The sequence below is a fragment of the Paralichthys olivaceus genome, chromosome 8, assembly GCF_024713975.1.
Source record: "Paralichthys olivaceus isolate ysfri-2021 chromosome 8, ASM2471397v2, whole genome shotgun sequence".
Taxonomy (NCBI): domain Eukaryota; kingdom Metazoa; phylum Chordata; class Actinopteri; order Pleuronectiformes; family Paralichthyidae; genus Paralichthys; species Paralichthys olivaceus.
Window position 1 is genome coordinate 26469853 of NC_091100.1, and position 11572 is coordinate 26481424.

Consider the following 11572-nt stretch of genomic DNA (forward strand, 5'->3'; position numbering starts at 1 on the left):
TGTGCAGTGTTTGTGATTCATTCATTTACTGTCTAAAAAAAAAAAATGATATGATTTAACATTTTTGCCAAATGTTAAGCTCCAAGTGCCAAAGCTTCAGTCCATAAAAACACAGTCATGGCTTCCATGACATAAGCATAATCCATCATTTTGACTAAGACAATCAGTTGTGTAATTACTTCATAACCGCACTACAGCTGTGATAGGGACATTCTTCAAGGAATGATGAAAGTGCATGTTTGATTTAGCACTCATAACTAACAGTCCTTGATAAAATAGAGAAAATGGTTCAATTTAACATCAAACTGAAGTAGGAAGTTGTGCATGACAACACTACAGTTGAGGAGATGTGCTGTAAATCAGCCTAATATTGATGCTCATTGGCAAACTTGTCACAATTGCCAATAAATGTATATAGCCACAGACACGATGGCATTGAGGCAGTTTTATAATTAAACTTAATTACCAAGGTATATATCATCACCTAGATTGCAAGTTTCAATACCAAAATGAAGTACTTTTGTATTTGTCTTTTATTGAAGTAATTAGATTCTTAACTTTTCCCTAGCTTGGGATTAATTAAGCTTTTCTTATCTTAGTTTATTTTTACCATGCTTAACTTTAAATTCATTTAAATTCATTTTACTGCAGATTAATCATTGCTGACATTGATTTCAAATTGAAACTTCATTGTTCTCTTTCAATTTTCAAGAAAGCCCACTCCTGTAAATATTTGACTAAATCTGGGCTTGACAGTATTGACATCAGTCACCTCTTCTATTGATTCATTAATTGAGGATGGTAGACCTACTATAGCTAATCACTAATGCTAAAATATATATTTTTTAATGATACTAATGTGTACACATTTCATATAGTAATTAAAATATTAAGATAATAGGTACAATATATGGATATAAATAATTATTTGTAAAGATTCAGATGCAAAAAATGAATTGAAAATCAGATCAAATGTAATAACTGCAGCTACTCTATAGTTTTGTCACAACACCACTAGAGGTCAGTCACTCATATTTAGCTGTTCCATGAACTGTCAAACTGTAGGTTGTATTAAATGTCTCATACAAATAAATTGTGCGGTCATTTTGATGATGAAATACTATGCAGGTCATACCAATGTTCTTGTCGTTTATGTTCAATACAGGTCCATACTGCTTTATTAGGGTAAGATTTGGGTTTGGTTAGGGCAATGTTAGGCGTTTAATTGTAATGATTAAGATTAAGGTTATGGGGATAATCAGTCAATTAGTTTCTCCAGTTATAAGGAAAACAAATATGTCTGTGTGTATGTGAGAGAGAGAGAGAATATGCATATATGAGATCAAACAGGTAAAAGTAAATCATCTCCAGACCCAATATGACCTTTGACATTTGTGTCTTTGTGAATATGGCCTATCCCTGGGTGGTGATTATGTTCTGCAAATTAAAGGAGTGCAAAGGGGAGAGATACATGACCTTTTCACACACAAATGTCCACACATACACAGAGACGTACATTTCATTGGTATTCTGTAAATGTTTGACTATATTTGTGAATTGTTTCATATATGCATTTTCATTCTGACTTTTCAAGCAGAAAGTAGTGCAGCTAGTATCTTTTTCTTCTTTTTCTTTTTCCCTTCAATTAATCAGATATGCTTTTGGTGTCCAGCAATCCAAAATTCTTAAAGTATTTACAGTGACACAGCATGAAAAACTCTTACATTTTGTCAAAACTGACACATTATGAAAATGTTTTAATGTGGCACATGTTACAAAAATACAATGTATTTCTACTTTCAGTATTAAATAAGGTACTGAAGGTGCCTGGGTAAAAATCAACTGGCACTGGCATTTATTTAGTCCAGCTCAGACCGGGGTGCCCAGCTCGTTGTCTGGTGGTAGTGAGCCCCATTTAAGCTTGATAGAGATGATGGATGGCCTCCTGAGCCCAGGAGCCTGCACTTCATCAGCACAAGCAACTGAAAAACAGACATGCATTTCAGACTGGAATACAAAAGACTCCTGGTGAAACACTGACGTTACCACAGGTACTGCTGCTATTGTAACTATGGTTACTACCAAAACTCATTCATCATTTACAATCGCTGCTGCTGCTTTAGTAATACTACAAACTATATACACATATAATTATTATTATGACATTACGTGATAAATGTTTTTATACAAATCAATTTGCAACAGAATGTGATAGACTTACTTAAATATATATTCATAAATGACTCAGTTTTTAAACAGTAATGTAAATCAACATATTACTGTAAATTGTATTTAACATACTTAAAATATAACAATGCATTATTTAAATTAAAATATATATTATATATTATGAAAATAGCCAATTCTTGCTTGAAACTATTTTTCCAATATTTCACTGTTGAGTCAATGTGAACTTGGGACACAGTATGTGTATAGAATTAAAGACATAAAGTTTACATTTAAATAAACAATGCAAGACCTTGGATTTTATTATTTCATTTTAATGAGTAGCTGGCACAAACAAAGAAATAAAAGACAATATGGCTGTTATGGAGTATAAAACATCAATATGTTTATTTTCTGATAAAATTGTATTTGTATGGCGCCGAAACAAAACATACATTACTCAAAGCACTTTATATATTAAGGTCAAGAACTTACAAATTATGGAGAAACACAACAGTTCCCACAATGAGCACTTTGGTGACTGTGGAGAGGAAAAACCAATTAACTGGGAAAAACTTCTAGCAGAACCAAACTCATTGTGGGTGGACATCTGCCTCAACGGGTTGGGGTGAGTGGAGAAAAAATGGGGAATGAGGAGAGGTGGGTGGAAAAAGGGGGCATTAACACACTGAAGGATGAGGAGAGGAGACGCTTTACATAGACAGAGGCATGAACACGCCGTCCACCAAAAAAAAAGGTGCATATGTAGGAGAAATGTGTGATTGTGTGACATGAATCCATGCTGCTTGCTATCCGGAGGCTAAAATCTGCAGAATCACATTGTGTGGGAGGTGTGTGTTTAACAGCCATGGCTGTAGCAGCAGGCTTGGGCACAGAACGGAGTTACAGCAGGGGGGAAGCTCTTTGGAGAGCAATTCAGTGACTTTTTGAGATTTTCATTGACCTTGAGAACCATGATAGCTTAACCTGCTGTAGCCCTGGGGCTTTCTCATCCCTGCCTTCAATTTACATTCAGGCATTCATACTAGTTGTGAATATAATTTGGATGGACCTCTAGTTGTTTGGAGTCACATGCTTCTCCACCATTCTCCAAGTATTGATGGATTCATTGTATTTCTATTAACAGTGATTGTGGTTGATCTATTTCAATAGTTAAGGTGTGTTTGTCCTTGCAAAGCACATCTAAATCAATGATCATGGTTGTTTTTGTTGCTGTCTGCATTTAATGTTTGAGAGGTTTAGTTGTTTGTGCCTGCGTTGTTTGGACCCACACGCAAATTTAAATTCAGGAGTTTGATAATACTGGTGTCTACATACAACATTTAGGAGGCACTATTGAGCCATTATTCAAAACCCATATTGGTAATAAATGTAATTTCTGATGTCTTGGCCAATCTGAGTTCTCATGCCTGTTAGCCTTACAAAAATGAGACCAACTTATAAACATTTGCCATGTTGCAGCAGCAGCAACGTTCATAAGGTTTTTTCATCACAAATTTCGGTTGGATTTGGTCTTGTGAAGTTTGGTGCAGATAGGACAATATATAGTCAAGTTGGAAGAACTTCCTGTTTCCCTTTTAGGGTTTCCTTAGCTGAAGGCGGTGGTCCCTGCTTTGAGTTTTCCGGGATTTCCAGGCTGACCCAGGGTTTCTTTTTAGGGAATGGGCAGGCAGTAGCTTTTGGGCTTACTTATGTAACCCATGACAAAGTCTGTGTATTCGCTGATATTTCCACCAGCTGCATCCTCAATCATTTGCCAGTCAGTTGCCTCAAAATAGTTCTGCAGAATCTCGTCAGCCTCTTTGTTCCATTTGAAACAGTCAGATCCAGATTTGTTTTGATTCTGCCTTTTTTCACCTACCTAACATTTCAAAAATCAGGCTGTCCTGTATCAAAAAGATGCAGAAAAAAGAGTCCATGCCTTTGTTACCTTGATTGACTGATTATGAAGCAGACCATTGAGCAGCTGTGGACCAGAGAGAAACTCTTACTTTCCAGCTACTTCAAGTGAACGCTCCTCTCATCTCACTGTGTAACACACACACACACATACATTTTCTCTCGCTCCTGGTATTTGACATGATGGCCTGATACGATGACGATTTAAAAAATTAACGTTTAAAAATGTAAACTGATTCGTTCAGTTCATCATTCACAAAAAATATGAACGCGTTCAATGATGCTGTTCATGCACAACACTCCTCCTCTTGAGTAGCGAGATGACAGGCACGATGCGATTGGACCAAGGTGCAAGTGCAACAGCTCATGAATGATGAAATCAAGTTAGTGCGTGCCCTCCCGGATGTCATAGAGATTGCATTGCAGTGCCTGCAGTTTGAAGAAAATACGTCTTAAATGAAAGTCTATCAGAGTGATGTGGGCGATTTCAGTCTGGTTGAAAATCGATCGCAATCTATTAAACAGGGCTCAGAGCTGCAGCTGATTGGACAATGATACTCAGAGGCAGCAGGCAGGACAAACGGTCTTGAGAATTGGTATAGTTTAATACATTTTTAAAATAATAATGACGATTATAATGATAATTAACAGAATGTATCACTATCATCTTTTTTCCTTTTATTCTTTGGGAGGGTGGTGCCCTATCGCCCCCTATTGGCCAGCTGCCTCTGATTCCAAACCATACCAACAAAGCAAAAAATTGAAATGACAGGCTGATCCAACATGCCTCCTCTTGCCTGTATGCATTCCCGACAGCATATGGACATGCACCTGATAAGTCGGCGGGTGGTGTCCTCCCAGATTTAGGTCAGGGGAACGTGAGGGTCAGTCAAACGCATCAATGCCTTAATCATCCAGGAACTGCCTACACACTCTGGCCACATGAGGCATTGTCCAGTACCAGGAGGAACCCAGGGGTCACTGCACCTGACAATCACTCTGAGCATTTCATCATGGTACCCAAGAGCAGTCAAGATACCGTTCGCTATGACATGGAGGTCTGTGAGACCCTCCAAGGATATGCTTTCTCAGACCATGACTGACCTACTGGTCATGCTTCATGATGTTACAGGCAGCATAATGTTCACCGAGGCTCTTTCATGCCTGTCACATGTGCTCAGTGTAAAACTGTACAGCAAGGCACTTTGAGTGGTCATCAAAACTAGCAAAGTGCTATATAAATGCAGACCATTTACCATCTTCATCTATTCTAATTTCAAAAATGTTCTAAAAATAAAAATAAAAATATAATTTACTGGAGTCATTTGGATTGTCCTAATCATGTCTCGTCATACAAAGTTTAATAATTAAAAGAAGAGGCACAAATGACAGACATAATGAGTGCAATCAATGAGGGGATGTGCAAATGAAAGAACAGTGACGAAAAGAGGCAACAAAGATACATTTCTATAAAGTAATACAGCCTTCACTGCAGTCTGACCTGGAATTCCAAAGAGGGCAGTAGAGAACATACTATAAAGGAATAGTTCACTGAAAAATTAAAATTCACTCATTATCTACTCACCCACCCCTCCATCCAAGTCGATGGAGGGGTGGGTGAAGTGTTTGTTTCCACAATACACTTCTGGAGTTTCAGGGGTAAACAACGTCGCAGCCAAATCCAATACAGTTGAAGTAAATTGTGGCTGTTTCTTCAGACGTAATAAAACAACAGAAAAAACATAACATGCCTGCATACTGCTTATGTGGTGTAGTGTCCGCAAGCCACTACATTCATATTCAACACCGTCATGTTTTTGGCTTCTGAAAGCTTGCTCGGAGTTGCGTTCATGTACACATGGGCACACTGGAAATACAAACACACTCTCACCCCAGGGTGTGCATCCATGTGGCTACGTCCGCTAGTTTAGCAACTTCTGGACCTTTAGGCTAAAAACATAGTGTAGATGGTCTCTTTTCAAGTAGAATATGAATGACTTGCTTGTTTATCCCTGCTAGAATAATCAATAATATTTAATCTTGCTAACAATACATTTTTATTCTAGCTATATACACTAACCCCAGTATGACTGATGCAACGTTAAATTTGCAAAAGACGTGTAAGAGACAAAACATTGGCAGTTTGTCCTGTTATATTTCAGACTCCTCAAAGCAGCTGTTTGAAGAATGCTGCCTGTGTCCCAGCTCTTGTCAGGTGATGTGCAACACTCAGCAGCAGCTTGCAGACCATTGAAGCCCAAGGAGACACACTCACTGACGATTTATTAGTTCAAAAGAAACTAAAAGGCATGATCACATTTTCTCTCTGTCCCCCAGTGTCTGTCTGATGGTAGATTTATTGCTGCTAGCGCACCTCCAGGACAGCAGAGAACTGCTAGCTTGTGTTTTCATTACAGACAGGAAGGAAGGAGGAAATTGAACGAGGTGAGCAGTGAGCATTATGTGAATGGATAAAATCTTTCCATAAAGCTGAGAAGTAGAATAAACACCAGAAGGAGGCAGCAGCTGGCACTCTCCGATAAAGGATTTGTGTATTAAAAATGAGACTATTATATTCTTTTTAATAAAACATGCCCCAACTTTATAGTTGATAACAATTCCAAAATCTTAATTAAATATCCTAGTAAAAAATTACTGCAAAGAAATAATCCCACTGGTGGACGGCATGCATAAAATTAAAAAAAATAATACAAAGTCAAAACCCCAAAATAACAGCAGCATAGAAACTTTGAGTTAATGCAAAACAGGGGCTCCAGGCAAGAGGAAGTGCTTAAGGGGATAAGCTCATAAACTGCTTGTTCAACTTGGGAGAAGCTGTACAAGTGGATCAGTTTTGTCCAGTTCTTTTTTCATTGAAGAACTACTGAGCCTTGTGCTATCAGTGCACTTAAAGGGCTGATGTGTGTTGGCATCATTTGTGCCTGCGTGTGATTGTGTTTTTTGTGTGAGAGTGGGTGCTTGGTCTGCTGGTTAGGATCTTTGCATGCACCTCTAGGTTACCTCCTAAGGTCATGATTGATTGGCTTGGCCTTGGGAGCTGTTGGCTGCAGAGGGGTTCACCTATAAACTGTGATGCGTTCAACACCCTGGTGTCCTACAGTAAAATAGCATAAGAAAGTGTAACCATTGGCTATCAACTATTAATTGCTATTAGCTTATTGTATTAAATAAATAAATAACAAATACCAAAAACCAAGCAGCAGCTCCTGCATTTGTGGAAAAGATTACATTCATTTTTAATATGACGAGTTGTAGTTCCTGATTGAGCAACACCTCAAACACATTTACAAAATAAGAGAAAACATAACTCAAAGCCTGTTGCGCAAGCAAACATGTCATTCAACCAAGTAGATATTAAAGTATTTGCATCTATGCTTTTCAGGAATAAATATAGCAATTATTCAAGTCTAATAAACCAGACTAATGTGCTATGTTCATGTATTTACATTTAATCATTGTTTTAATTTGTTTACTCACATTTAGCAGGTTTTTCCCATTTGACTAAAGAGTAAAGTGAGACAATAATTAAATCAATCTTATATAACAACAAATCTACAGCCGTGTGTAGTAAGCCAGCCAGGTAAGATTTAAAAGTTTAATCAGATGTGTTTTTAAGCATAAGTAAATGTTTTCTCACTATTGCAGAAAGTACAGCAAAGGAACATAGTAGTAAAATTAACTGAACAAAGCTCTTTCCTTTCATACTATTTTCTCCTGCAGGATACCTCACACAAACCACTGCCTGAACAGCAGAATCAAGCTATTTAAAGGAACAGTGTGTAGAATTTTGTGATATCTAGTGTTAAAATTGCATGTTGCAGCTGGATACCCCTCACCTCACCATCTCCTTCCAAACTAGAAAACAACCTGTGGTAGCCTTCAGTTGTCATAACAATTAAAAAGGTGTTTAGTTTGTCCAGTCTGGACTAATGTAAAAACATGGCGGCTCCTCGATGTAAATATAAAGTATTTAAATATAAATGGCCTTTTCTGGGGTGAAGAAAACTACAATTCATACAATTTAGATGAAACGAACTAGTGAAAACATCATGAGGATTATTCTACATTAAATTTCTGCCAATAGATCCCTTTCACCTAAATCTTACACACTGGACCTTTAAGCTTAGTCACCCATTGCTATGGTTTGTGCATTGACACAGATTTGTACATTACAGCTCATTCAGTTAACATGTGCATCTACCGTTAACACAGCTTTTTTACAGGAGCAATGCACAAGCTCCAGTCTTGTCCAGCTGGTGGGATTGTCATCCAGTCTGACCCACTCTCAGGGCTCCCTATGTGCTGCAGCCTAATAGTTTGTTTATTTAAGGAGTCTGTTTGGAGGTAGGTCTCTCTTAGAGCACTTGACTGATTTGAAAAGTTAAGCCCTTGCAATATTGACATCTGGCAGTCCTTCTGATCACACATGCAAGGGTCCACTGATTTATACAGTTCTGAGGCCTCACTTATAACCATTGCATACACATCATTCAGACCTCATTATGACATTTCTCACACAAATGTTGGGATCTATAAAAACAAACGACGGGAGAATGTGAGCTTTTCTACTCTTACTCTGTGTTCACCAACATTTTGGAGGTGGAAAAGTGATGATGCAGACGTGAGGTAGTGAATTAAAGCCAGATTATAATTCCACTTTATCATAAACATTAAACCCAGCTGTTCCATAAGAACATTCAATGGTATAAGATTTAAAACAACTTAACGCAAATTATGCTCAGATACCATTCAATAGCAGAGTGGCAGAGCCAAATGATAAATAGATTACTCAGCTGTACTGCTCTTCTTCTTTTTTTTTCTTTTTTTTACCTTCAAAAACATATTGTGTGTATATTTTTATATTTATATTGTTACATTTTAATACTTGATTTTTTTTATCTTCTTATATTTAGAGATGTCTGACATGCACCAACAACACCAAAAAAAATTCCATGTATGTGTAAACTTACTTGGCAGTAAAAGCTTTTCTGATTCTGATTCTCACCAAGTATGCTACGACTTTAGTTACCATAGAGTGTGTGTATGTGTATGTAAAATTGCTGCAGAGAAAGTCACTGTGCAGTCAAGTGCACAGAGTGCACTGCAGACCACTTATAAAATATAAATAAACTGTGTCTGTGGGTGACCTCAAACTGTGGGATGGGATTAGTGCCCAACCCAGCACTCAAAATTTCACATCCAGAGAAGACATGCAGATCAGCAAGGGAATCACATTTTTTACACCAGGATGGCCTAGGAGGTTAACAGTTTTAAATAATATCATCTTACACTGTACATGTATTACAAAGTACAACTTTGGTTTTCACTTGTTTTTCTTTATAAAATATTGTCTTAGTGAAAATGAGGTAAGCTGCACAGAGCAGACTAGACTGCTTAAATAAAGAACATGCTTTCACTTGTCAAACTTCCATTTCCAAATGAAAGCCCAGGGTTGAGGTCAAGATACCACCGATTGTCGTGATCATTTTTGTCGGGTGTGATTTTTCTGATCGCTTTTAACATAGAAATATGGCATTTTCTTTTAATTTGTGATACCACTGCCACCAATCATAACAAAAAAACATTGATCAGCAGGGCCATTTATATGCATCAATATTGATGACATTCTTTGCATCGACCATTTGTGGTGAAATGTGGGCTTGTAGAGGGTGGTATCTGACGTTTTCTGTTAGGCTTTGATTTACGTATAAGGAAAATTGCCTTCAGGTGTGGATGCTCACTGCTTCGTGAATCTGGTTATTTTTTGCTTTATGCCATTTTTGCTTTTGGGCACACAAACTGTTTTATAAATGAGGCGCCTGGACACTGCACCAGTCTTTCACAGGTGTTGATATGACAACAACCTGCACACTCCCATTCATATCAAGTAACAGGAGGACACCTGTACAAACACAGAACATGTAAACTCCACACAAAACATACCTACACAGCAGGTTTCAACCCAGAACCCTCTGCTGTGAGGCAACAGTATTAACTACTATACCTCTGATCCATCACCTAAAAACATTATTCATCCTCATTCAGCACTGCTTCCAACTATGTTACAGTTGCATCTTTAGCCATGACGTCAGAAAAACCTTTTCACCACACCTTCAGTTGTATTTTGAATTGTCTGACAGACTACTACTACAGACATATCACAAATAAGACTGAAGGTTGAAATATTCGATATACCAGATTACACATTATTAGTGAGGGTAAACAGGTACATACTGTCAAAAGGGTTGTATTTTATAAAGGGTATTTGAGCTAAATACTAACATTAGCATGATAATATTTGCTACATAGCACCGATACCTTTTCTGTAACATCAGTCTGATTATAGCCTGTAGTTGTGTGTGTTTGCTAAAGGATGTGATTCTGTGTTTTGCTGTGTGTTTTCAATAATATCTTCTATAACCGTTAATGTAAACCATGAGTACAACTTCATTTTGAATAGTTTTGTGTATAAAATAGACGAACTGCCATCCTGTCTCCAGCTGCATGTCCCAACATTACAATACATTAGAAGAACCAACTAATATACTTGCAAGTATCTGGGAAACATTGTCCATCAACTGTGACTACGTTCAAGCACCAAGCATCTGAAGGAGACAGGCTTCTGTAAAGATGTGGACACCTGAGCCCAGTGCTCCACCAGGGTATAAGTCTCCAGCATTGTACTCTCTTCCCTTCTCTGCTCTACCTGCCAGCAACATCTGTTTAGTTATCCTTATTTTACTTTCACTCCACAACACTGCACCTTACATCATTCACACTTCCTGATGCCACTGACTACACATCCCATTGCTATTGTTATGTTCAGCTCATAGCTTAGTTTAAACTACTATTTTTGCATCCTTTCCCATTTTTTTCTAGACCCATGAGCTTGGTAATTTATTAATAAATAAATAAATGTAGAAATACAATTGCAAACTGTCTTTAGTTTTTCATTCATTCATTTATATTCATATCACACCTGGCGTCACCCATTACTCTAATTGCAACTACTACAGCATTTAGAGGTCACTTTAACACAAAACATTAATATGGGTCCTCCCCCAAAATGAGACCATAGGTGATCTGTTCAAGCAGCTCCAGAACAAACTGCTCCAGCTTCAGAATGAACTGCTTGAACAGATGACCTACGATCTCCTTTTGGGGGAGGATAGTCGCAGGAAGGATAAATGCATCCAAATACTGAGGTCCTTGAGAAAAACCTGCTCCAAAGCAAAACTGACCTAAAGCATACAGCCAAGACAAGCCTGTAATGTCTTCAGGACAAGTCTCTGATTGTACTTGAGTGGTCCAGACAAAGTCCAGGCTTAAGCCCCACAGAACATCTGTGGAGAGACCTGATGATGGCAGTCCACAGGAACTTCCCATTCTTTCTGAGAGGACTTGAGAGGATGTGCAACGAAGAATGGGATAAACTGCCCACATCCAGGTGTGCATAGCTCTTAGA

At 37.9% G+C, this 11572-nt stretch overlaps 1 long non-coding RNA gene across 1 annotated transcript; it reads right to left on the reverse strand.

The window, feature by feature from the left end:
* Window positions 1-1742: 1742 nt before the first annotated feature.
* LOC138411184 (uncharacterized) lies at window positions 1743-11217 on the reverse strand. Its single transcript, XR_011243839.1, has 2 exons — window positions 2662-11217; window positions 1743-1982 (listed from the first exon to the last, which is right to left on the reverse strand). It is a non-coding gene; the product is annotated as an uncharacterized lncRNA (long non-coding RNA).
* Window positions 11218-11572: the final 355 nt, after the last annotated feature.